Source organism: Rhipicephalus microplus, chromosome 5, assembly GCF_043290135.1.
Source record: "Rhipicephalus microplus isolate Deutch F79 chromosome 5, USDA_Rmic, whole genome shotgun sequence".
Classification (NCBI taxonomy): domain Eukaryota; kingdom Metazoa; phylum Arthropoda; class Arachnida; order Ixodida; family Ixodidae; genus Rhipicephalus; species Rhipicephalus microplus.
In genome coordinates, this window is record NC_134704.1 from 77398090 (window position 1) to 77424448 (window position 26359).

Sequence of the window (26359 nt, forward strand, 5' to 3'; positions counted from 1 at the left end):
TCCATTTCTTCCCGGACGACAGATCGAATGATCTCGCGAATCCATTCGGGGCTCTTGCTCCCAGGGGTGGCGAAAATTTCGGCAGTTGAGGCAGCATTCACTTGACGGTCAAACTGGGCAGACCGTTGGTGCAGTACTCGCTCCATTGCCGCTTCAGTAAGGAACTCAGCAACACTTTTGGGGGGACTACGCGCCAAACCAGCAAAAAGTTGTTCCTTCACACCACGCATGAGGTGGCGCAACTTTTTTTCTTCTGCCATAGCAGGATCCGCTCACTTGAAAAGCCGTGTCATGTCCTCGACGTACATCGAGACGGTGTCGTTGGGCATCTGGATGCGTGATTGAAGTGCACGCTCCGCCCGTTCGCGGCGGTCGGGACTCCTGTAGGTCTCCAGGAGGCGACGCTGGAACTCGCGCCAAGATGTCAGAACATCAACCCTGTTCAAAAACCACGTCTTGGCACCGTCTTTTAGGCACGTGTACACGTTCCGGAGCTTCGCGGCATCATCCCAGTAATTGATCGCTGCGACACGTTCGAACTCACTCAGCCAGTCGTCAACATCTTCATGCTGCTCTCCGTGAAAGGGGCTAGGCATGAGCGGGTTCTGGATTGTGCAGTAGATCGGCGTGGAAGGTGTCGGAGCTTGCATGGGATCTTGTGTCGAAGTCATAGTCGCTGCGTCAGTGGTTGGTGTCTCAGGCGGTAGGCCTCGTTGGCGGCGGCTTACTCTATGAACAGGAGTGTCCACGGGTGCAGGGCTTGTGTTCCGGCTGCTGGACGGGCATCGGGTGGATTGCGAGACGTTGTACCCAGCACCTCCACCAGTCTTGTCACATTACTCTCGACAAACTTGATAAAAAAAAGGGCTCGTTTAGTCGACTACTTAAGCAGCGGCTCAGGGAGATCGTCTTTGTCTTCTTTCACTCTTCGATCTCACCCAAGCAAACCATGTGGCAATGCGTCTCAAGCAAGCACTTGCCAAATGCTCTTCAAGGAGCCGAAGAAGCAAAGAATTGGTTGGTTGGTGGGTTGCTCCTCAGAGTCCTGGTGCAACCCACCACGGGGTATCAGTCATGAAACGGACGGTGCCTCATTTGTGAGATGGAATCGTTTTACCAGACAGATTATTTAGATAAGGATGTTTAAACAAAGAACCGATTGGCAAATGATAGATTAGAAATAAAATAGAGGTAATACAAAAAAAACGAACAACCTGATATGGTTGGAAATAAAGTGAATTTATGCCGCAGCTTAACGTTTTATTCATTTTGTTACCTTTAGAAAATCGCATACGGCCTTGCAAACGTTTCTGTGGCTAAATCCCTTTTCAGTTGCTTCAAAGGAAAAGACCACCAGAAGGGATAAATTTAGAGCCAACCTTTGGAGAGGTTCTTTAACAGTCTCTTCCTTTGGTTTGTATATAACCTGCATGTTAAGAGGAAATGGTGAAGGAATTCACTCTGACATGCTTTGGCCGCAAAATAACACACACACAAAGTAAAGAAACGCTCAACGACACGTGTTTCCTTACTTTGTGTGTGTGTTATTTTGCGGCCAAAGCATGTCAGTAAGCAAGTACCAACTAGGCCAACAATCAGTATTGGATTCACTCTCGTTGCAGTGGAGGCATAGGGGAGACTATCAAGGAGTCAAAGCACGGTCACCGTAGTCTTCGTTGTCTTCGTACATGTGTGCAACAATAGTTGACAATTCATTACTAGAACACCCCTATAGTAAAGCTCTCCGCGTTTCCATATGTGGTGCGCAGTGATATGCCCACACATGTGATAAAACAGCGTCACAAAATGTGCCATAGCGGATTAGCCCCCGTCCTCGCTAGGCAAGACGTCAACGGTACATAGGCAAGTTTAGTATATTCTCAGACTCGCTGAATTCAAAGCTGTGACGAAAGTGCAACGTGAGTATGGTCGCTTGCACGGCGAAGCACCGCCCCGTAAATTTGGTCAAGTGTTGGCTGTGCTGCGTTGTTTCGTTCATTTCCCGTGACTTGCCAAGAGAGGATCATGACTTTACAAGTGGACTGTGTTTTTTTACCAGCAATTACGTATTCAGACAAATAAATTGTTCGCGGACACACGCGTAAACTTCTAGTTGGTGAGAACTCTATTTGTAAAACATCTCACGCTATTCTCTATCATTTTAAGAAACAAATTGAGTCTCATTGCATGTTTACATATTTATTAAATTTTATTAAATTCTCAATTTATTAAAAATTGGCATTGATGACGATGGTCTTAAGGCTGTAAAGTGTTATTAGCGCTATTTACAAAACACAGACTCATCACGTGCACATATTTATTAAATGTCAGTCAATTTTCGTTTTAATGAAATTCTCATTGATGACGATGGCCCTAAGGCTGGAAAATAATTAATAGCGCAACTGACAAAGAACACAACACTTCATTAAGAAGCCCAACTGAGGCAATCTTAATTGTTAGTGCATAAATTTTGCGTTTCGATGACAATGGACACTTTTACGAAGCTGCCACTTTGAAGTGGATTCGGGAATGGGTGAAGGGCAAGAGTGCAGTGGAGCCACTGTTAGCTCCATGGGAACGACCCAAACTGTTAGGCAGCTTTTACTATAGGTATGGTACAGCACGCTGCCTGCATGGCAAGTGGTGTTGCCGCAGCATCGCGTAGCCTGTTAATTAGAGCAGGCCAGGCTTAAACACTCGCTGTTCGAAGTTGTCGATGCAAGCAATCTCGCGTTGCCATCGCTGAAGTGTCTCTAAGAGGCGTAAAGGGGAGGCTGCAGTGGTTGTATGTGTCGAGGGAACTCGCTGGCCTGGCATCAGCTACGAGTGACGTCTACTCAAAGTGTCAGTCAGTGTAGAACAGGCTTACATATAGGAGCAGAGGCCCGTTGAGTGAGTACACAGGAATTCACGAGGTGGCTGGATAGGCTATTTCATAGAGATGTTACGAAAGTGACGTGCTCCCAAAGTTCAGGAGTGGTGAAAGGGGTCGCCTGAGGATTTTCGCATTTTGCGGTTGCCTCCATCTCCATTAGCTCAAACAGTGCCTTCCTTCTTAGCAGAGAGAGAGAGAGGTGCATCGTAAATTGAAATGCCTCGCGTGATGAAAATAACTATATGTTCTGCAGTATGTGTTCCTGAAGAACTGATCCGCACTGATGTAGTCAGCGATGAATGTACCTAGAGTACACAATGCACAATCTGACAACAGGGCCCAGAATGCGATATGGACGTTTGTCAATCAATGAATGCAGAGGTATGCTCCTGAACACTCATTCGATATTTACATTGCATATTTTTAGAATAAACCACCACCAAACGAACAGCACAGACATCGCACACTACACGGGCCTTTACAATTTCGACTCCATCGAAATGCGACCGCCACGGCTGGGATCGAACCCGTGATTTTCGGGTGAGCAGCCGAGCACTCTATCCACTGATTTACCGACGCAGATAGCGAAGCTCGTTAGGGTATTCGTATTACCTGTGTGCGTTCTGTCAGCAAATTATAACGATAACCGGGTATACGCCACTGAAATTGTGTAAATACAACAACTCTCTGCGGCTCCACCAAAAATGAAAAAAACAACAACAGTAGGCTGCGAAGTCATGGCGGTGAGCCTAAGACCAACGAGACCATACTGTGGGATGGGAAAGGCGACGGTAAGTGCCCGAAGATTCAAAAAGGTGAAAGGTCTATACGTCGACTATGATGAGCCAGTGGCGGATCCACAGTGTGAGCGGTAAGGGCAGTTGCTTCTCCCTCGGCGTCTCTCATAATCATATGGTGGTTTTGGCACGTTAAACCCCAGATATCACTCAAACTATCAATGCCCCTTCCTCCCCCCTAAAACCGGTGTCAGCACTGCCATCCCCCCATGCTCTGTTAAATGCCTCTCGTCCACCTCCACCACTCATTAAGACAAATTAGTGAGACAAATGAAAAGTATGTGGCGACGAGGCTCTTGTGATGATGTAACTATAAAAAGCACCAGTTTAAGGAACCCCTCTCCACTTTTGCTTCAAGCGACCACACCCCGTAAAATGAGCGGCTGGATCCACCCCTGTGATGTGCCCGTGTAGCGAAGTGTGAATGTTGGGTTTTAGTGCGAGTTTCCGAAGTAAGGACATCTGTGTTATGTCTGCGACTGTCCATTCTTTAAAGCGAACATCTCTGCGCTGGGAATAAACGTTTAAACAAAATAGCATAACCTAGAAAAAGCATGGAGACAATGTAGAAACAACGTAAAAATAACCCTCTTCACCTGACGAAGGCCTGGAAGCAGCCTAGAAGTGATGATACTAGTCTTTAGAATCTTCGAGTTTCACTGTTTCAAGGTTTGCGCGCCTTATTACAAGCTTCAGGTTTTTTAATAAAATTCAAGCCACTTCCATCTGTCTTGAGGTGAATTCGGGTGTGCTCAAATGTAGCTCAAAACTTAACGAACCTATGTGCTTGAGCCATAGAATGAACAAACCAGAAAAGAAAGCTTCAATGTTCTGAACACCGTACATGAAAATTCCTGTATTGGTCTCCACTTTGTGAGAAGCTCTACACTAAACATACACATTTTTAATTAACGTGACAGTCTTTCATTACACTGAACGCGATTTCGCTACGCTCACATTTCATTCTCTCGCTTGCGCTGGGAGTGAAAATTTTCATCCTGCTGAGAGCGCGACGAGTTGAAAAGCGTTGCGAAGAGGTGGAGCACGAAATTGAGGGAAACTCGATATTGAAATGTGAGGCGCGCGTTGACTCCAATCTAGCTAACGGCAGAACCTCATCGTCCAGACGAGGATATTCTTTAAACCCTGTGTACCAAAGTCTTCTGTGTCTTTTAAAGCACCAGGAATTAAGCGAATTCTTTCACATGTGTTTGGCCACTGCCATGCAAAATGTATGAACAAAAAGTGAATCTCCTCGCGCTGGTAAGAAATTTTGTCGCCATCAGTTACAGTTATTTCAATAGGAAGATAGTATTGCCAGTTATATCTTGCTTTTCTAACAGGTGAAATAAGCTGGCGTCATCTGACTTTCTCTAAGCATAACAGAGGCGCCGAGCGTATCTGTTATGCTTGAAGATGATGGTGCGTAGAAATCGCACTATCTTTTATAATTTTCTTTTGTCCAGTGTGTAGTTAACGTTGCCTTGGACGTGCATTGCGCCAAATTGCATACGCCAGCATTAATGCTTGCTCGTCTTCATCGCACATCACTTGCGTTTAATTAGCTTTATGATTATCGAATATATTCCAACATAGCTACTCGCTTACCTCAGTCATACTGGATTTATACAACAGCAAGCTCTAAGAAGAGTGAGCAATGAGTGTTTAAGTAAAACCTGAAAAAATGCGTAGCACTTCCTCCGCCTTCACACATACTTGTGTCTCTTTCCCTGATCGCGCTGTAATGAAAGATCAGGTCGACAACACATCGGCATTCAGGCTGTGTTTCATGTCCCCGTTGCACGTAAAAACGCCTTTGTGTCTCCTAGGGTGCTCGCTTGCCAAAGTGCGAGAGAAAGCGCCAGCGCCTCGGAAAGCAAGCGATTGCCGAAGCGGGAGCACCCTCTTTAGTGGTGCGGGTCTCTGGCAGATAATTCATATAAGTTTATCATGATCTAAGGTATCATATAGCATTTAATTTCAAGTCATTTTTGTTCTGAATAAAATTTCGGACCTTATTAGTTTATCTGGCATTAGTTCTGAGCATTTTGAGTGTTGTTTTAGGCCTGTATTGGCCGCTTCTTGACCATGTGTCATGAGAGATTTAGTGGACGACCAGATGTGCCCCTAAAAGGCTATGCCATTAAACGTCAATACCCACATATCCACTCACCTCTCTTCCTCCACCCGCCTTCCACTTTTCCCTTAATTTCCTGGCTCAACGTCTTTTAATCCGTGTCTTCGCAGAGTAACTCAACCGGCCGTGTTTTCACATCGCTAACACTCAACCAAAAAAGGACTAATGCCGCGATACGTCATCGCTTATAACTGGAATTTCATGCATGGGAACTGCTTGTTCTGCCCAGATTCGATAGCTGAAGCAATGCGAGAAGAACTACACGAGAGCTCAGAGAGGGGATTAACTAAGCCACTTCAAGTTCTCTTTCTGCTTTAGCTCCCCACCTCATCTTTCTTTCTTCTTTACTTTCATTCTTCCTTTTATCATTTCTTTTTACTTTCTTCATTTCCTGCTTCCTGCCTCTTTTTCTTTCGTCCTTTCTTCGTTATGTTAACTCTTCTAATAAATCATTGCAATAGAGTCTTCATGAATGCTGTGTAAGCTCTCGTTCTTGGATGCTTGCTTCAGAGGGAAGACACTGGTACAATCTCATTCCTTCTTGTGACGAGATAGGTGGTCCCAGATTCCACAGAGAACTAGTCCTGCGCGCACTGCCAATGGGAATGTTTTCGCAACTTGTTGCTTGGTTATTTCGATGGCTCTTTCAATATTAACATCACTTGGTCTGTTGGCAAAACAAATTTGCGTTTTATATCTTTTGCTGTGTTATTTTTCATTTTAGTAAGGTTTTCCTGATATTATGTGTATTCTTATATTCTTCTGAGTGCTGCTGCAGAGTGCTGGGGCTCGAAAAAATATATGTGGAGAAGAAAACAGTTCTCGATGCGTTGCATACTCACTTTGAACGTGGTTGTTGCAATGACAACCAGCCCGATGGTATGCCCCTATGGGAATTCACCACCAGTATATTTATTAAGACACCAAAACTACGGTGCCGTCATACTTCGGGAATTATTTACGAATGCTCCATCGAAGGACCAAGTGCTAATATCTGCAAAGTCTACGCAGATTGTGCTATCCTACAAGCCAGCAAAAGGATACTATTGCTGGGTACTATAAGCATAAGATCCTCAATGGTTACCAGCATTATCTATGTACGAAAGCCAGTACTCTTGTAAGTAACTTGAAGCCATCCATGACGCAGTGAAATATGGTAATTCTAATCTGCCTACAGTAAAAAAACTTGACGTATTCACTGTTTTCTTTAGCAGCTATTTGAGAGTTCAAGAAGTTGACAAAGCTATAAAAATCTGTGAGATGTTTCTGAATATGAACCACAGTGCAGCTACTTGCGTCAGGGCACACTGGATTCAAGGCTATACTGGAAGCCCTCACAATATTGATGGCGTTGCTCTACGAGGTATGTTTTCTTTTTTTGTTGTATTTCCCTATTTCCGTGTATATATATATATATATATATATATATATATATATATATATATATATATATATATATATATACATACATACATATACATATTGCTGCTGACCAGCAGGCCCACTGATCTCCTAAAACAGACCTTCCCCGTCCACCTCAAACCCTAAAATCACTCCGTGACCGTAAAAATCTTCTCCGGCAGGATACACGCGCTCTTCTCCCACCATGTACCTGCTCTCTCCCCCATCACCTTATTCAACTTCAACTTTATTATTTCTTCTAGTAGTAACTAGAAACGTCCTCCATGGCTAAAAGCTGTCGTCAGCAGCTTGAATGGGCCCGGAAGGTGTTGTACATGACAGCGCGAGAACAAACATTTTCTTACAAAAGAAATAACACTCGAATTCATGATTAGAGAATGGTGAACATTAGATGGTACACATATTTGTATGAAAAAACAAATCACTCAAACAATAATGAACAGTTGATATATATACCGTTATACATGAGTATGCCATATACATGCCTACATGTTAGTGAAATACATCTTCAATTTCTTACAAGATAATGTATCAATGAGAACACAAGTATTTAGAATTTTAGGTAAAGTGTTTGAATGATTGCAGCTTATGTTTAGTGCTCTCTGCATGGACCATCTAAACACGTGCGCTTAAAGCTTACGAAGTTGCTGTTCGACGTGACGTAGATAAATATATTAAGGTGACATCTCTTCTCGTAACATTAACGACTGCGGCCGTTCTGACATCTCTTTGGGTATAAAGAGAAAATCGAATGCCGCAGGGCTACGAAGTAGACAATGATACTTGCGAAGTGACACCATAAAAATAAATAACCTAACTGAAGCTCGAAGGCTATCAAACAATTAGGTGCGCGAGGGGTAGTAATGAGGCAATGACTGGCATGAAGTTAGGTTCACGAGATAAAGAACATAGTAGTACGTCTTATTCCACAATAAAGTCGTCTGCTAGATCATCCGCTTATTCTCGCGGGGCACACAGAACTCCTTTATTTCATTGTTCCTCTGCAGAAAACATACCCAAGCAAACTCTAGAGCCTTCATTTTCATAACCTTCAGTGATTACTGCATTGCCTCGATAACAGCCAACTTTCTCTTCAGTATCAAAGTCCTTTATTTACCCACATTATTGTTTAAGCTTCTTTTTCTGCAGTAATATACTTATCCCTTTAATGAACGCGTTTTTTTAGCTCTTTCTCTACTCAGCCCAACGTCAATGCTCACGACGGGAGAATGAACAGCCCATTTTTGCCGACATGATGAAAATTAACTTGACCGTTTGGTTGTCAACAAGACCACCGCGCACTAAACCAGAGTCTGCATGCGCCATTGGGTAGGCGACTTCCCCGTGAGGATGGGATTCAGCGCACATTGTTCCCGTAAAGCAGGATCTTGCCGACGCTGACGTGCCACTGCAGCTTCTTGTTCAAGTACCGTGGGATCTTGCCGACGCTGCCTTGTTGATGTTGCTTCTTGTTCCCGTACAGCAGGATCTTGCCGACACTGACATGACGCTGCAGCTTCTTGTTCACGTACGGCGGGATCTTGCCGACGCTGTCTTGCTGATGTGGCTTCTTGTTCCCGTACAGCAGGATCTTGCCGACACTGACGTAACGCCACAGCTTCTTGTTCACGTACGTCGGGATCTTGCCGACGCTGTCTTGCTGATGTTGCTTCTTGTTCCCGTACAGCAGGATCTTGCCGACACTGACGTAACGCTGCAGCTTCTTGTTCACGTACGGCGGGATCTTGCCGACGCTGCCTTGTTGATGTTGCTTCTTGTTCCCGTACAGCAGGATCTTGCCGACACTGACATGACGCTGCAGCTTCTTGTTCACGTACGGCGGGATCTTGCCGACGCTGCCTTGCTGATGTGGCTTCTTGTTCCCGTACAGCAGAATCTTGCCGACGCTGACATGCCGCTGCAGCTTCTTGTTCGCGTACGGCAGGATCTTGCCGACTCTGCCTTGTTGATGTGGCTTCTTGTTCCCGTACAGCAGGATATTGCAGACGCTGACGTGCCGCTGCAGCTTCTTCTTCACGTACGGCGGGATCTTGCCGACGCTGCCTTGTTGATGTGGCTTCTTGTTCCCGTACAGCAGGATCTTGCCGACGCTGCCTTGCAGCTGCAGCTTCTTGCTCACGTACGGCAGGATCTTGCCGATGCTGCCTTGCTGATGTTGCTTCTTGTTCCCGTACAGCAGGATCTTGCCGACACTGACGTAACGCTGCAGCTTCTTGTTCGCGTACGGCAGGATCTTGCCGACTCTGCCTTGTTGATGTGGCTTCTTGTTCCCGTACAGCAGGATCTTGCAGACGCTGACGTGCCGCTGCAGCTTCTTCTTCACGTACGGCGGGATCTTGCCGACGCTGCCTTGCTGATGCCTTGCTGATGTGGCTTCTCGTTCCCGTACAGCAGGATCTTCCGACGCTGCCTTGCTGATGCGGCTTCTCGTTCCCGTACAGCAGGATCTTCCGACGCTGCCTTGCTGACGTGGCCTCTCGTTCCCGTACGGAAGGATCTTGCCGACGCTGACGTGCCACTGCAGCTTCTTGTTCACGTACGGCAGGATCTTGCCGACGCTGCCTTGATGATGTGGCTTCTTGTTCCCGTACAGCAGGATCTTGGCGGAGACGTCGCGCAGCTTTCCGGTGCGCTTCTGCCTTGCGTGTTCTCACTTCAGAGTCCTGTCTGCGAGCGCGCGCCGCCACTGCCCTGTGCGCCCGCCTTTCGGCATCCTTATCCATATGAGCACACACCAACTGCAATGAGCATCGGCAACTACAAAACGGTATCAATATGATTTTGATTATAAAACAAACTGCTTTAGAAAACACCTGGCGTCGTTCGTTAAGCAGCTGGCGTCGTTTTTTTTTTACTTTAGAAATATCTGGTGTCTTTTCGTTTTGCTTTTAGAAAACATGTGGCGTCTTTCGTTGGTTTACTTCATCAATCAATGGCGGTTTGAACAAAAATTTTTTATTGTTTATTCACGCTCAGGAGAATTCTCACCAGGCCCTACCTTGGAAGTATACAATGGCTGCTACTATGAATGAGAGACAGCAGAAGTCGGCTTTTAGCACTTCTACTTCTACTAACGTTGCCTACTGGAACGTGCCAATGGCAGCTAATGGGAAATGAGAGACAGAAGAATTCGGCTGTTAGTTAACGCGCACGCTGCGAATTTTTTTATTGTTCAACAACGCACAGGAGAAACCTCCCACCGGCACCACCTTGGAGGTCAAAGCGTAAGACTGGTTACACACTACGACTACGACTATGACTACGAGAGACGAACGGGTGCCGCTATAAGGAGCTTCGCCCTTAAAATCTTCAAGGTGCTCTGCGCCCAGATTCGCGGTTATTTTGCTCAGATAAAACAAAAGGTGTGTCTTGTGAGTCCACGTCTTACGCCTTGCCCCACATCAATAAAAAAACAACGCTGAGAAAGAGAAAAACACTTCCGTTAACGTAGAAGATAAAAAGGATGGGCCATTGTAAGTACAAGACGTAGTAACACCCGTTATGTCCACATTTCTGTTCCTCTTACGCTTCCCTGCTTCGCTTGAATGCACAGAACTAACGAGGGTCACATGTGGAACAGCGAGAGAACTGAAGGTGATTTCGCAAAGCTCGTGACGAGCTCTGAGCACTTCATTGCCCCACAAGGCTCCGTGTGTTCGTAGCACCTGCCTACAGAAACATTCTCAACTGCCTGTAAAAAGCCGCAGCTTCACCACTAAGTTTAAGCAATGAACGCGTTAGCAACAAATTGCAAAGTCACGCGAAGAATGGCAAGCAGATCGAAACGTGCCCCACGTTTCTCACGCACAAATGACGCACGAAACGTAGTCAAAGGTAGAGATGAACGTAAATAACCCCCGTATTCACAAACGCTCCTTGACTCGACTTACACCCTTCACTTGACAGAGTTGCACACTGTGCCGCTGCTCGGCTGAAAATGACGCTGCACTACTCAACAATAGCAGCAAATTGTCACTGATATGAGTGACTTTCCCTTCCTAGAGATGCGCTCCCATCGGCTTTCTCAAGTGAAGGTGGAGCGTTGAGTGAAGGAGCGTTCTAAAATACGGGGGTTAGTGTCTCAGTTGTTACTTCGCTGTGTCTGAGAAGCGTGCCCTTTTCGCGAACGGAGGCTTTGAGACGATTGCTGAGACCTTTGTACGCCCCGTAACTACAACGGAATCGTTCCAGTGCAAGCTTTACGCCAGAAAATACGTATAATCCTCCCCACCGGGAGAAAAGGGCGCACGAAAAATCGTCCACTGCCCTCCTCTCCCCGGGCCAAAGTACGCGTGAGAGAGGAGAGCCGCCGCGCGCTCCTTGCGCCATCTTGCTGATAATGCTGAAAATGGCTCAGTGGTTAACGCGTCGTATTCACGACGCGGAGGTCCCTCGTTTGATTCTGCGCGCCGAAGTTTTTTTCTGAATTTTCGTCTTTCTGGTGTTTTCATATATATACGTATGTATACATAGATTTTGTTCGTTATTGTATTTGTTCATTACAGTATACAGTGCATGACATAAACGCCAGTGGCGAAACCTAGCCGGGAGTGTCCATATAATTGCTATCGCAATAAATTCTCTACTAACTCGCCACCTCAGCTTCCTTACGCTGCAGTCCTTCCACACAGTCGCGGCCGTATCCTGAACTTGGTTCGATTGGCTGCCAGGCAAACAGAAAGGGCTGTTCAGTTATTGAGCACCAGCTGCCAGTGATCATAAATATACATAATCCTTTCTTGTGAATAGATTGCATACTATCCATATGAGCTCCTGCGAAGACACCGCTTCTAGTTGTTCACTATTACAGGTTGTAAGCTGGGATAATCCGCTACCAGGCATGATTGCGGCCTGAATTTCTCTTCACGCGACCTATATTATTGTTGTGAACGACGAGAAAGGTGTGCGGGCGTGCTTAGATATACGTGTACGCTAAAGAAATAGCCAGAAGTGCGTGGAACACGCTGCACAGTCACGTGGAAAGCTGGAAAAAATGACCTTTTTATTACCCACTGTGGACTGTCTTGGGGTCTCTAACACAAGTACACATACAAGGTATCCACTGAGTCGTAATTTATTGTAACCATCACAAAGTAGGCAAGCACCAACTTGAGCCATTTTTTTATTAATTCTGCCGAGATTCATACATGGCACACGCTATGCATCTGAAAGGTATTAAAGGCGTTTTTTTTTCTGCTGACAATGATGAATAATTATGGCTGAGCATTTTGCCATGTGTTGGAACCAATCAAGGACCCACTCGTTGCGAATCCACATTGCGTGACGCTTGGTTGTTATTTTACACCTTTTTGACGCTATATTCAATATGTTAACACAATTTCTTGCCCGAGATGCCACCTGTACATCATATTGTACAGAGGTTTGGAGCACCACAAGAAAGAGGTATAATGTGGTATAATCCTCTATACTGCATTGCTCGACTTCTTAGCTGAGGCCCCGGTTTCAAATCCCATTCGAATGCTGGAACGTTTTTCTTTTTCGTTTAACCTTTTCTTCAATTATGCGCCAGTGGTTGCGAAAACTGGCAGTTTCTGATAACTATATACGGCGCCAAAAGTAGCTCTTGTATAATCTCGTAGCAGCTCACGCTGAAAAAAGTTTAGAAAAAGGGCAGGGCCCTTCGCTTCTGATAAAATGATAGCCTCCTACACAGCGAGCATAAACTTCATTTCTTTTGTTACTCGGGTAGCGCTATCATGCCCATGTTTTACGAACAACGCTGAGCATCCAACGTCAGCAATGTGCCCTTATGATTTTTTTTACTATCCTAAAATAATGAACGCGAACATGGGGAAATATGTATTTCGTAGTGCAGACAGAAAAACTTATGTCTATTAACAGTTGATAAAAGGGAGAAAAGTATACTACCGTTTTTCAATTCCTAGACTACAAGGTTCAAGAATCTTGAGGTGTCGAGACAATTTGGGAAACCATTGATTGATTTGTGGGGTTTAACGTCCCAAAACCACTATTTGATTATGAGAGACGCCGTAGTGGAGGACTCCGGAAATTTCTACCAGACAATTTGGGAAACCAAATGCAGCGAATTGCTCGTATTGAGTTGGGAAACCTGAAACGGGCAGTCTTGAAGCGCAAATTTCGGCTGTACATTCCTGCCATTTGCCATTTTTCATTTGCAACAGGGCCTGCATTTCTGCCTAAACTCTCGGTATTAGTTGACCAGGCATACCATTTGTGAGGCATTATATAAGGCCGGATATTGGTAGTAGCATTACTTATGCGATGTCTTGAACGTTCTCACGTAAACTCTGATGCTATACTTTTTTTGTTGTTTTTTTCAGTGAAACACACACCAGCGCTGTGTGTGTGTTTTTTTTTAATAATGTAACTGAGAACAGGCAAACATCCCAGTGCTGGAAAGATAGCTCAGCAGCCTCCAACTCTTTTTCTCTGCCCCGCCGCGGTGGTCTAGTGGCTAATGTATTCGGCTGCTGATCAAATCACGGCTGCGGCGGCTGGATTTTCGATGGAGACGGAAATATTGTAGGCCTGTGTGCTCAGATTTGGGTGCACGTTAAAGAACCCCATGTGGTCGAAATTTCCGGAGCCCTCCACTAGGGCGTCTCTCATAATCATATGGTGGTTTTGGGACGTTCAACCCCACATATCAAATCAATCAACTCTTTTTTCTATGCAAGGACAACTCTATAGCAATGTTTCCAGTAAAGAGCGTAAGATCACTTACATGGTTGATTGCATCAGCTGGGCATTAGTACATGAGGATGCCGAATGCTGCCTAAGGTGTTTTATGCCGTATGGGTAGGTATAAAGTGTACTGACAATACCAGTTTTGCTCTTTCCCAATCGTTTCCTAAAACAGGTCTGACAAAATAATAATAATAATGAACCACGCCAAATAATAGATAACTCGTAACCAAGTGAGCTCACCTTCTCGCGAGGTGCTTAAGAGACGCGTGGAGGCGGTCCTGTACGTTTCAGTTTTGACAATATAATTTGGCGATGTTACAACAACAGAATTAATCTACTTTTTATGAAACCCTTGTTCTCGTTGTTGAGATTACCGATTTATTCAGGTTAAGCCAGTTGCCCTGAATCAGCAGTCAATTTCTGACGTGTCCTTTCAATGTAAGTGAAACGGGGTTTATTGGTGTAAACAGAACTTGCACAGCAGGTCTATTGATACTGGAAGCAGGCGGCAACGACCGACACAGGAAACACAGCGTTAGGGCCAACAGCTCGCGCTCGAGGCTTTATCTGCCTGAGTGCAGAGTCTGAGATTTTGCTGTCACATACAGCGAACGTAGAGTAAACGCGCCCACCGATCTTTACACTCCTTCGTCTCAGATTTCTTATGCCTTGACCAGTAACATCTTGCAAACGACATAGCAAGTACGATTTTAATTCGAGGAGATGAAATGTGATGTATTTACTGCCATCATAAAAAACTGATGTTTATTCTTCTTTCACTCAATTGCCTGCGCGAAGAATGCTCGAAAATACGGTGTTCGAAGCTTTTTTTGCCGTTCTTTCTTTGTCTCGCCTCGAATTCCTCATCATCTCACCACGACGATCTCTCGCGAGACTGAACTTTCCACTCGCGTCCTCAGTTTGATTGTGCAAGCGTGCGAAAGTTGTTCTTTCTCAGCGCATACCATGCTCTTTGGTCTTGAAAGCCGAACCTTCGCGACAAAGGATTTGTTTTTTCCTGTCTCTTTTTCTTTTTGCTCCCACTACTTGACCTACCACATATCTTCTTTGTAGGCTTATTTCCCTGCGTTTCTTTCAATACTCGTTTGCTGTTTTAACTTTTTTTTCTTACTAGTTCGTACCCGCCTGTGCACGAAAACACTGATTCACCTATGCTCCCTGCGCATTCATTCTACGCCACTACCCATCAACATCCTTGCACCCGTCTCCCCACTCACGTACATGTAAACGCGCAGATTTTTCTTGTTGTATGTGAACACACATTTTCGTCGTCTGGGCAAACTGTTCTCTAGCTGTTCCGGACTCTGGTCACGGTTGGACGTTTTTGGCGAGCTGTGCCGGTACGCATGCGGTTGATGCAGTGGCTTTCCTTTCTTCACTCGATGGTGACTACGCTGGAACATAATGCGCCAGTGCATTTGCCCGAGTGCTTTGTCGTCGGTCTTTTCGTGTTCGCTTTCGTTTGGTATTCTGTACCTGGCGCCATTTTCAGAATGTTTCTATATTTCGGCTAAGCTTCTACGTTTGGCTACGTTTCCTAAGTGTGTGTGTGTGTGTCTATGTGTACGTGCGTGTGTGCGTGCGTGTGTTTTGTTTGTTTGTTTCTTTGTGCTTGCGTGTGCGTGTGTGGGTGTCACCACAGATTAACTTACTCATTGTTTTTTAATGTCTGCCTTCTTTGTATGACTTGTGACGATAATTTTACTTTACAAATAGGAATGCCGTCAATGGAGTCAGTATAATAATTAAATTCCTGGGTACAAAACAAAAAATGAAGCATCATCGTCTATGTTTATTTTTTTTTTGCAAGTTCGGTTTTTCACTGTGATCGCGTGCACACGCTTGGGTAAGTCGCAGCCTCCTGTGGCGGCCCCAGTAACGACCGAGCATGCCATGCCCAAACACATTGCGTGTGACGCAGTAATTTTTCAACCTGTAATGTCACCTGTCGGGAAAAGAAAAAGCGAACTTTAGTGAACTTTTCAATTTTATTGCGAATTCCAAGCCGCGTCCTGGGCTATATATCGCTCCGGTGTTCTCAAGAGCCTCGACTGCCGATGGGCAGCGGTTTTCTGACCGTGCTCAGAAAGTGTTGCAAGGCTCTTTTAGAGCTTCCATTTGGTGCGTTGACAAAGTGCTGACAAAAATACTACTTTAAGGTGGCCCTCCACAACGGCTGTGATTATTTTGTTGGTATTTGTGATGGAGGTGTTACATATACCACACGGCACTCTTGTCACTGTGCGGTTGTACCAGGGAGATAGGTGAGGTGCGAACAAGGTCTTCGCGTACTAGCAGACACTGGTACCGTTGATATGGTACAGAATGTCTGCACCACCACTTCCGGCTGTAAGTTTGTTGCTACCGGTGTGGTTTAGGCATTGTAGTAGTACCATGCTCTCCTCGTAATTGAAGAAAAAAAAGGTAAACTTACGGGCTCGTTTACTTTGTTAAAACAGTATTCATGAGACCTAACAGACAATCATGCCAAGTAAAGTATAGGGAATTGTATATGAGGTAATTTTAATGTAAATCTGAAGAAAAAACCGTGGATCAAAAGATGACCTGTCACGCGCAGAGGCCGAACCTGCGACCTTCGAATATCACGTCCGATGCTCCACCAACTGAGCTACGACGGCTGCTATGTCTCATCCACTTTATGGTGTATGTATGTGCCTTAAACCTAGATGGATGGATGGATAGATGGATATGGCTGTACCCTTTACATCGGGCGGTGGCTAGCGCCACCAAGCCGTAATACTTAATCAACCAAAAACTAGATTTTTTCCCCCTTGAATAGTGAGGTTGAGGATTCGTACTTTGCAGTGAAGGGTTTAATTTTAACTGGTGCCTTGACTTCAGCCACCAATCAGATAACCTCCTTCTAGTTAATCCTACGCGCTTAAAGTCTATTTTGCCCTCCCTGTCCCTAAACCCCAGTGCTTTGAAAAACTCTGCGCCATCATCCTGAACTATAGGGTGAAGCCCTTTACAGAACATTATCGAGTGTTCGGCAGTTTCTTCTTCCTATCTACACGCACTGCATACCGTGTATACCCCTTCGTATTTGGCCCTATATGTCTCGGTTCGCAATACTCCCGTCGTGGCCTCAAGCAGTAGAGAAATACCCCGAATATTTATCATAGATCCTTTTCTTGGCGATTTCCTGCTCAAAAGTTCGATAGATCTCTAGTGCAGACTTCTTAATCATGCTGATTCTCCACATATCGGTCTCAGCTTCCTTCACCATCTTCTTAACCGAACATTCTTTTTGGTTTGGCCCTCTGCTGTTTTTCAAGTATTTGCCAGTCAATTTTCTGGTTCGCCTCCTCCTTTTTGTATCGCCATTCTTCATGTACAAGTAGCTGAATACCTTCCTAGCCCAAAGCTCCTCCCCCACTTCTCTTAATTGCTCCTCAAATTTTATCTTGCTGCTAGCTTCACTGCCCTCAAATGATGCCCATCCAATGTCACCTTGTACTCCCTGATTCGGTGTATTCCCGTGAGCTCCTAAGGCAAGCCTACCTATTCCACGTTGCTTGATTTCTAATCTTGTTTGAACTTCTGATCTCATGCACAATACCGCATTGCCGAACGTCAGACCAGGAACCATGGCCCCTTTCCATATTCCTCTCACAACATCATACCTATTGTAATTCCACAGTGCCTATTTTTCATTACCGCTGCATTCCTGTTACCTTTAGTCCACACGTATATTCCGTGTTCCCTTAGGTACTCGGCGCCATTGCTTATCCATACGCCCAGATATTTGTATTTATCTGTTATCTCTAGCGTTAACTCCTGTATTTTAAGCTCACTACCTTCATTGTCAGTAAAAATCATGACTGCTGATTTTTCCTTACTGAATCTGAAATCTAACCTATCTCCTTCATTACCGCAGATGTCCACCAATCTCGGCAAATCTTCCTTGTTGGCTATTAGCACTATATCATCTGCGTACATCAATGCTGGTAGTGCCTGTTCTATGAGTTTTCCCTATTTGACGAAAGAGAGGTTGAAGCCCAGTCCACTTCCCTCTAATTTGGCCTCTAATCCTTGTAGGTACACCATGAATAATAAGTGTGACAGAAGACACCCCTGCCTAAGCCCCCGTTTTACCTCTGCAGGCTTGGATACCTGTTTTTCCCACTTTATAACTACCTTGTTACCTTTATAGATATCCTTTAAAAGATTAGTGACTACATCTTCCTCGCCTTGTGTCCAGTGTTCCCCACAATTCCTCTTGAAGCACGCTATCGTACGCTCCCTTGATATCCAAAAATGCTAGCTACAGGGACCTGTGTTTCTTTTCTGCTATTTCGATGCACTGCGTCAGTGAGAACAGATTGTCTTCCAATCGTCTGTGTTTCCGAAACCCATTCTGCAGTTCCCCCAGCAGCCCCTCATCCGCTATCCATGCCTGCAGTCTTTCCTTTATAATCTGCATCGCCAGCCTGTAGACCACTGATGTCACTGTTATAGGACGGTAGGTGTTTAAGTCAGTTTTGTCCCCCTTTCCTTTATAGATCATGCTCATTCTGCTAATTTTCCATCCATCGGGAACTTCTCCATCGATCATTATTTTGCTCACTGCCTCTCTCAAAGCCTGCTTAGACTTCGGACCTAATGTCTTTATCAGCCTAATTGGGATGCCATTTGGGCCTGTTGATGTACTACTAGGAACCCTTTTCTCAGCCCATCCCCACTCTTGTTGTGAAAATGGAGCCATTGCGCCACTTGATTCATCCTTCTCTATTGTGGTGCAAAAAGCACTTCTTTGTGGAAATTTTTCGCTCACTGACCTGGGAGAGTTAGTCAGCGCCACATGTTGCCACTGCAGCGACTGTGGAACAGTCATTTTTCTAATTTCCTAATGGCATCAGGTAATACGTGATCTTATTCGAAGCTGGCAGCTGATCAATAAATTTTCGCATGCCATTTGAAGGCACTAGGTCTGCCAGAACGAGACCCTGGCTAAGAATGAAGGAAAGAGGGGTAAATTTAAGGGCTCGTTTTCTTTGTTAGGAACAACTAAGCTTGCGGTTAGTGGCTCTGGAGATAGAGGGGGAAAGAAGTAACGAGGCCAATGAGGCAAAAAAAATCTTGTCTTTTTTTGTTTGCCTCTCCATGCTGGCGGAGAGGCATATCCCTGCATACAGTGGAAACAAAACGTTTCCAAAAACTGAATTAAGAGCGGACCTGACGAAAACAGCCACTCGCTTACATAGAATGCTGACAGAGCCGGCGACTTGCGATTTGAATATGCTCGAATAAATCTTCACAGCGCCAGTGATCATGGGGGCGCCAACACTGTGGAAAGTATCTCACGTCAACCGTAGTTCTAACAACAGCTTCGACATCAGTCTGATATGTAAGTTCTCGTAATCTATGCTAGTTGGTATGGTAGTTGGTATGTTAGTTGGGGCAAGTTGGTACTTAATGCTCTACTACTTCGCAGTGCGTAGTAGACTATAGAGCACCAACTAGCCTCAATTCAAACCTTTGTAGTACTACGGCCGCGTAGGCCCCCAACTCGACTTTACGCGAATGTTAATGTCAGCGGCGCCTTCCACCTTGATCAAATAACTCCTCACACTTTAACAATGCGAGGAGAAAAAAGGACGCCTCAGTTTCTAGGACTACCGTAATTCAGAAAATTTTAAACATCGCGCTTCTCGAGAGCACGATGACCCATAACAAGACCAATAAACATGCCGCAGAACCGTTCTCATCATCAGGTGAACCAGGAAATAGCTAACCCCCTGAGTACTCGCACAACAGCGCGAGCAACGCAAATGCAAGTGATCCCCGATGGCAAGAACTAGAATGAACGAGCCATCGTGCCTGTCGTGACAGTGTGGTGCAGTTCTTTTCGTTGTACCTAACCAGAACCGCAAGAAACTCTTTTTCTCTGACAAATCTGCCAACCTGAAAGGCCTAACGAGCCCATCACAGAAGGTTAGCGGTATCAGGCTTCCGCACCTGACACCGCTTCGGGAAGATGAGACGACAGGACATTTATGTGAGCTGGCTTCGTGAAAGCGCGCTCCCTTCGTAAAAACACAGAGGCATGCACTCCGCAAATACGTTTCTGAGCGTCTTCAGAATATAGCACAGCACTGTGCCGACACAACTAAGAAATTCTAACTTTTTTCTAAGAAATTCCAACTCATAGTTCGTTGCATAAAAAATATTACACCATCTTCGCAAAGGAAATCCTGATGGGATGCGAATCAGCAGCGTTGTGCACGGGTGGCGTCACGGGTTAAACGGCGCTAACGTGGGTGCTGCAGTGACCGCTAGAAGATTCGTTTAGGTGTTGTGGGTGAACAGACGAGGCGGCTGCTGCGGGCGCTGCGGCGAGCGTGTGGTAGCTTAAGGAGAGTGACGACAATGCGCACCAGCGAGGGAAGTGTGCGAGGGGAGCATGACGTTAACGCGCAGCTGCGGCATGACCTACTTGGCACCGCTCTACCACCCGTGGCGAGGGAATGCATTGTGGCGCGTTCGTACGTATGCAAACACGTACGGCGTTACACACGTGAGTCAAAGAGCTGCTTCGCATCTAATATTGTTACGTCAGGCGAAAGTGTGGAGGCAAAAGTAATGTCATGCTAATCGCCTTTCGTAGTGACTACCAGGCACAGCGAGTTCACATCTGCAACGTCCTCGGCAGGTGTATGTACGAATTATTTTGGTGAATAATGCGTGGCTTTTCTTGTTCTTTCCTCTGTCAGGTGAATTACGCAAATCGCTTCCATATCGAGTGCTAACTCAAGGCTGGTACTTTGATTTCACGGCACAAAGACAGAGAGAAGGAGAGAAAAACAGGTGAGAAGCAAGAAGCAAGGAGGTTAACCCGGTAAAAGAACCAGTACCCTAACCTGCATAGTGGTGGGCAAATAGGAACCGAAAATGAACAGAGATTGATATACAAAATAAAAACAAAATAAGAGGAATGCACGTACGCCCACAAACGCGCGCACATGCAGGACGTTCCAGTCAGAGCCGTTCTGAGAGAGAGAGAGAGAACTCGTTACTGAGATGCGGAGAACTTTGCCAGTAATTGGAAATTGCTGACTTACTACTGTACATGGTGAAGGAGATTGGGGACTGGAAGAAATAAAGAGAGGGACAAAAAAGTATAAAAGCTCAAATGGAATAAAACAGTGAAAACGCAAACTGAGTTCATTATTCTCTTGGGTGGGGACGTGGGTTGACAGAGCGACTTATCGCGCATTTTCAACGGGCCACTAAACTTCTTTCGAGCTGACCCATACTCTCTAAATATCTGAATAGCAATTTCGTCACGTGCATCTCTTGCGTGAGGCAGGTTAAAGTGCCTAGGACACAGTCGGTTAACAAAGTTCTTCGGGTTAGCAAATGCATCCAATGTTCAGGGAGCGCACGCTCATCAGCATACGCTCAACAAAGAAACAAAATATGTTCGATAGTTTCTTTGGAGCCACAGTTGTTTCAGTACATACTTTAATTCTCTGAAGCTGTACTGGTTGAACACAGAAAGCACAATAGCGTCTGCACAGCTTTATTCTGTAACGTTAAAAGGAAAATAAAAAGAAACAAACCCTTGATTTAGATTGCCAAATTGCACTCTGTGAACTATAACGCCACATGTTTCATTATCATGGGTTCATTATTAGCAGATGAAATCGACGTTTATGTTTCGTTTTCAAATGTCGTGCCAAAATTGCCGTGCGTGAAGTAACAAACTTCAAAACGTATTTTTCGTATTTTCACGACATTGGCTCGATGAAATTTTCTGAAACTTCATATGCTACGTCTACGGCACCCACTGATGACAATGTAATGCTTTTTTATTGAGTACAAGTTGCACAGGACCCAGTACACGCCTTCGAAATCTCGTACGTGACGGTTTTTGGTGCGAGATCCTTGGACATGTCCAACTCGGCCTCCCCTGATTGGCTGGAGCGCACCGCCTGTTTCCGGTCTTTCTTCCTCAACGTCATTTTGACGCCACACAGCTTTCACAACTCTCAACGAAAACTGAAATGACGAAATGGGTTTCGGCACAATGAATGCTGTCTCCAGAGATGCACTTTTAGACGCACATGTCGGAGGCCGTGCATAGATTCTTATCACATTAGCTCTTGAATTACGTTGAACGCGGCCACACGCCTAACGCTCCTTAAACGTCTGTACGCATACCCTGTATTGCTTTTCAAACGTCTCAACACATTCGTACACGTCGTCAGACTTGTCAAATTTGCTGCCCCGCCGAGGGAGTCTAGTGGCTAAGGTACTCGTCTGCTGACGCGCAGGTCACGGGTTCAAATCCCGGCTGCGGCAGCTGCTTTTCCGATGGAGGCGGAAATGTCGTAGGCCCATGTGCTCAGATTTGGGTGCACGTTAAAGAACCCCAGGTGGTCGAAATTTCCGGAGCCCTCCACTACGGTGTCTCTCATACTCATATGGTGGTTTTGGGACGTTAAACCCCACAAATCAATCAATTGTCAAGTTTCTTTAACAGTCCTCTCACTCTACATTTCCTCCACGTAGTTTCTTTTTACGCTGGGAATGTGCTGAAAGGTTCGGTGCGCTGACGTAGTCAACGGCGTCATGATGTCACGAATCACCGTTTCTTTTTTTTTTTTTGCTTAACTGAAAGCGATTCTCCGAATCGGACATGTCCAAGGATCGGACACCACGAGAATAGCTTCCCTGACATGGCTCAGTGGTAGAACACTTGATTGCCACGCGGAATGCTTGCGTTCAATTCCTGCTGGAACACTGACATTTATTCTTTGCATTCTTCCGGTCAATGCTGCATATGCCAGCTTTTTCTTAACGTTTGAGCGTTAAATTACCCATGTGTATTCTCACCGTTCCTGAATAGAAATGAAGAGTCAGTCATCTGTGGCACATACCCGCATACCACTGGCCCATACTTGGTCCCAAGTATGTGCCCTTGTTTTTTGGAAGGTGCTTGCCGACGTGCGCGATAAGGTTGCGACATTTTTCATGTCATGACCTACACGTCATATTCGTCAAACCATCTTAAGCTCCCGTACTAATTTTGGTGTACACAAGTGGCTGGCTGGCTAGCTCGCACAGTGCTACATTTGGGCAGTGTGCGTTGGCGTCGCCGACTCAAATCCTTGTCTTTCTTCATAAGGAGTGGCGAAGCGGGAGATAGCAGGTCAGGTTAAGAGAGAGAGAGAGTGAAATAGATGGAGCCCAGTGCAGGAGCGTCGTTCACACAAAACAGTTATCCACACCACGCACTTTTCTTCCTTCGAACTCGCTTACACACGTGCAAGCAGGAAGCATTAGAACAAACGACACTTTCCACAAGCTGGCGCGACTTATTGGACCTGAAGTTCTATTCATTCATTCATGACACAGGACTATGGAAGCTAATAAAAGATAGAAATGACAGACCAAGGAAGAAGTGACATTTACAGAATGAAGAGTCGGGTACCTTGAAAACAGGAAGAGGAGGAAGGAGAGAGGCTGCGACGCGACAGAGGTATTTACACGCGTTGTGTACTAAAGGAAGCAATCAGAGAGGGATAAGCGGCATTCCTGTGGCAGGGACTGTGCCAGAACCAATCAAGTGAGCGAACGTCGCCCCAGCTTCTCCGCACAGAGTTCAAATTGTTCCGGAGATCTCCCGGTTAAGCGTATCATTGGGAGCTCGCCACAAATCCCAATCGTCTTCGCTGTACGAGTGAGTCGCCTTACCCAATGACCGGTCAACGGAACTGCTACAATTGAGCAGCGCCACACCGAGGTTGGAAGCGCGGTTCATTGACGAGAAAAAGCTGTGCGTATTATCCTCTGCCTCTCTCTGTCTCGCTGGCTTTCTCGTTGTAGGAGTAACGACGTTTCTGGGAAGACTACAAGTGCCTGTTTTCGTAGATTGTAGGTACGTCTTTCAGGAGCTAGTGATTTTCTTTCTTGTTTTATTGCCCTCATGTTGCTATCCGCCCAGCCTTATATTTTGCGATCACTGATATACTCCGCGACGCCGAGCACATGCCGTCAATCCCCCAATTTATTTCGGCATACTTTCTCCCAACGCGTATCATTGCTACGTCTTCGTTTCCGGAAACAAGAGATAAGCCATGCGCAAACATCACTTTATCGGAAAAGCGGTACGTGCTTCTTCTCAAACATCACGCGGAATTCAAGCAGTTTTACCAGATTCCTGGGTCAGGGTATGCCTTCCCACTTGCCCGTTTCTATTTAGCATGATATATTAGTCTTCCTGATAGCACTAAGTTGGAGGAAGCCGAAGGCGTGGTCAGGCCGTCGAATGCGTGCTTTCGCATAGAAGTACATATTTTAAGAGGGAAGGCTAAAGCTTTTGAAGTTCTGGTTTATTTCAACTCTAGGGACATAACTATTCGAAACTAAGCGTATGTTTGCGTTTCCGACACATTTAAACGTGATGTTTTGCCGTCATACACTACATTAACGACGTACTATCGTGAGAAATATGAGCTCAAGCAAGCGATGGCGCGGCAAATAGTTGCGAACGCATCCGCTTGCTCGCAGTGGCCTGAGTAGGAAAGAAAGTGGAAAAGGCGGCGCACTTCCGCTTGCTGTTGACACTCCCGCCTCGATATAGCGCGTCAGTGGCTGCTATCACTTTAAATTCGATAACCTATGCGAAGATGCACATTTTCACATTTTTGTACACCTATAACCTCAACGTTTACAAATTCAAAGGTTACATTTTGTTTTAAACAATACACGTCTTTTTTGGGGGAATGTAACTTTTGTAGGGGTGTACAGCAATCAAAAATACATATGTTACTTTTGAAGCGTCCTCTATCTGTTCTTCAACCGTACTCTCTTGTGCAGCACAACAATTAGTGTGATATCAAGGGCGTATACTCGAGAGTTTTCACCTATATGTCACAGGCCAAAAATGAGAGCCCACCTTGTAATTGAGAACCGTATGATTTACTCAGCGCTTCTGGCACAAACGCGTGTACCTACGTAGAATATGCAATGATAGAAGCGACAGATTCGTGTCATAACAGCAACTGAAATTCTGTGACGCTCTTTATATGCCGTCTGCACACGGTCCATATGGTGCGCTGAGCCCTCGGTCAACTAACTTCGTTTATGTGTTGCATACAGCCTAATTCTGTACCGCCACACATTAGGTATTTTCGCTCGTTCCCCAAGCATAGAGTCAAAATATTACGGCACAGAACCCAATTCACAAGCACACGCACGTATACGCAGTACAAGAACAAAGGTTTAAAATGTTGATACCGCATCCGTGCACTGGAAGCGTGTGCATTTATGATTACACCAAAGCCCGTGATCAACGCCGGGCACGAGCGCACATGAACAGCCGATATCTACTTGAATAAGTATAATCAGCGTACTTAAGTATAAGCAGCTACCCCAGTACTAAGCTATAGGAAGGCACACAGATGGCAGATATATCGAGAAACACAACCGTCTACACATCATGTTGCGAGTGATAGGTCAGTCATGCGCAATGATAAACGAAGTGAGCCTCGTATGTATACTGCTAAGAAAAGCACAATAACAACAAACTCCACAAATGAGGCCACTTCTAACAGCTCAGACAAGACCCGGTTTGACAACTGCTGAAATAAGGAAGACGTCAAATGCCGTTGAAGTGTATCTGGAACAAAATCCACTTACCCAACCGAGTTATTCGTCCATGGGCCGTTGGACAGTAGTTGCAGTACTAGCGAAGAACGGCGCTTGCTATGCAGTCGTCTGGTGAACAAAAAAAAAAACGACGTAGCGCCGACACTCACTAAATGTTTCGTTGCAGTTACCACGCAGCATAGCCCACATGGCTCTGCTGCTCAGTGGCATCACCGGTTTCCCGCAGCGCACGCAAACCCATCGAAGCGAGTTGTGAAATAAGTTCGCGCACGCGCTTCGGAGGCTTCTTTCCGCCGTCTAGACTTCATGGCGCCGAACTCAACCAGGCGATAAGCGATGAGGATGAATCACGCTCGCAGCCTCGGTATACTCTCACAAATGTTTTCACCCTCTCTTTTATTAGACGAGAGAAGCGGTGAGGCCGTGTACACATGTTACTGCGTTGTTCATAGGTTACTACGGACGGGTTACGCTGCAATTTTCGCGCTGGTAACTTATGCATTGCTCGCAATATCAGTTTTCTAACGTTTAGACACTACAGAATAACGAAAACATAAGAAATGAATCCCCCTTGTAGCTTTTATATCATAAGTCACTCACGCCCAAAAGTTACGTTATAGGTAACCGTGTTTAAAGTGTAGCGATTCCACTAACGCGCACAGCCACACCAATAAGGCTATGCATCTACGAATATTTCAGATGTTGCGTAATCTGCCGTAATGCTCAGGCTATGCTTTTAACACATCCAGGTTGTCT

At 45.5% G+C, this 26359-nt stretch overlaps 1 long non-coding RNA gene across 1 annotated transcript in view; it reads right to left on the bottom strand.

Annotated features, from left to right (window-relative positions):
• The window catches only part of LOC142817301 (uncharacterized), a 66769-nt gene extending 40935 nt beyond the window's left edge, over positions 1-25834 (bottom strand). Inside the window, exon 1 of the long non-coding RNA XR_012895160.1 lies at positions 25634-25834. This is a non-coding gene — a long non-coding RNA (uncharacterized LOC142817301). The remainder of the gene's footprint in view (positions 1-25633) is intronic.
• Between the last annotated feature and the right edge of the window lie 525 nt (positions 25835-26359).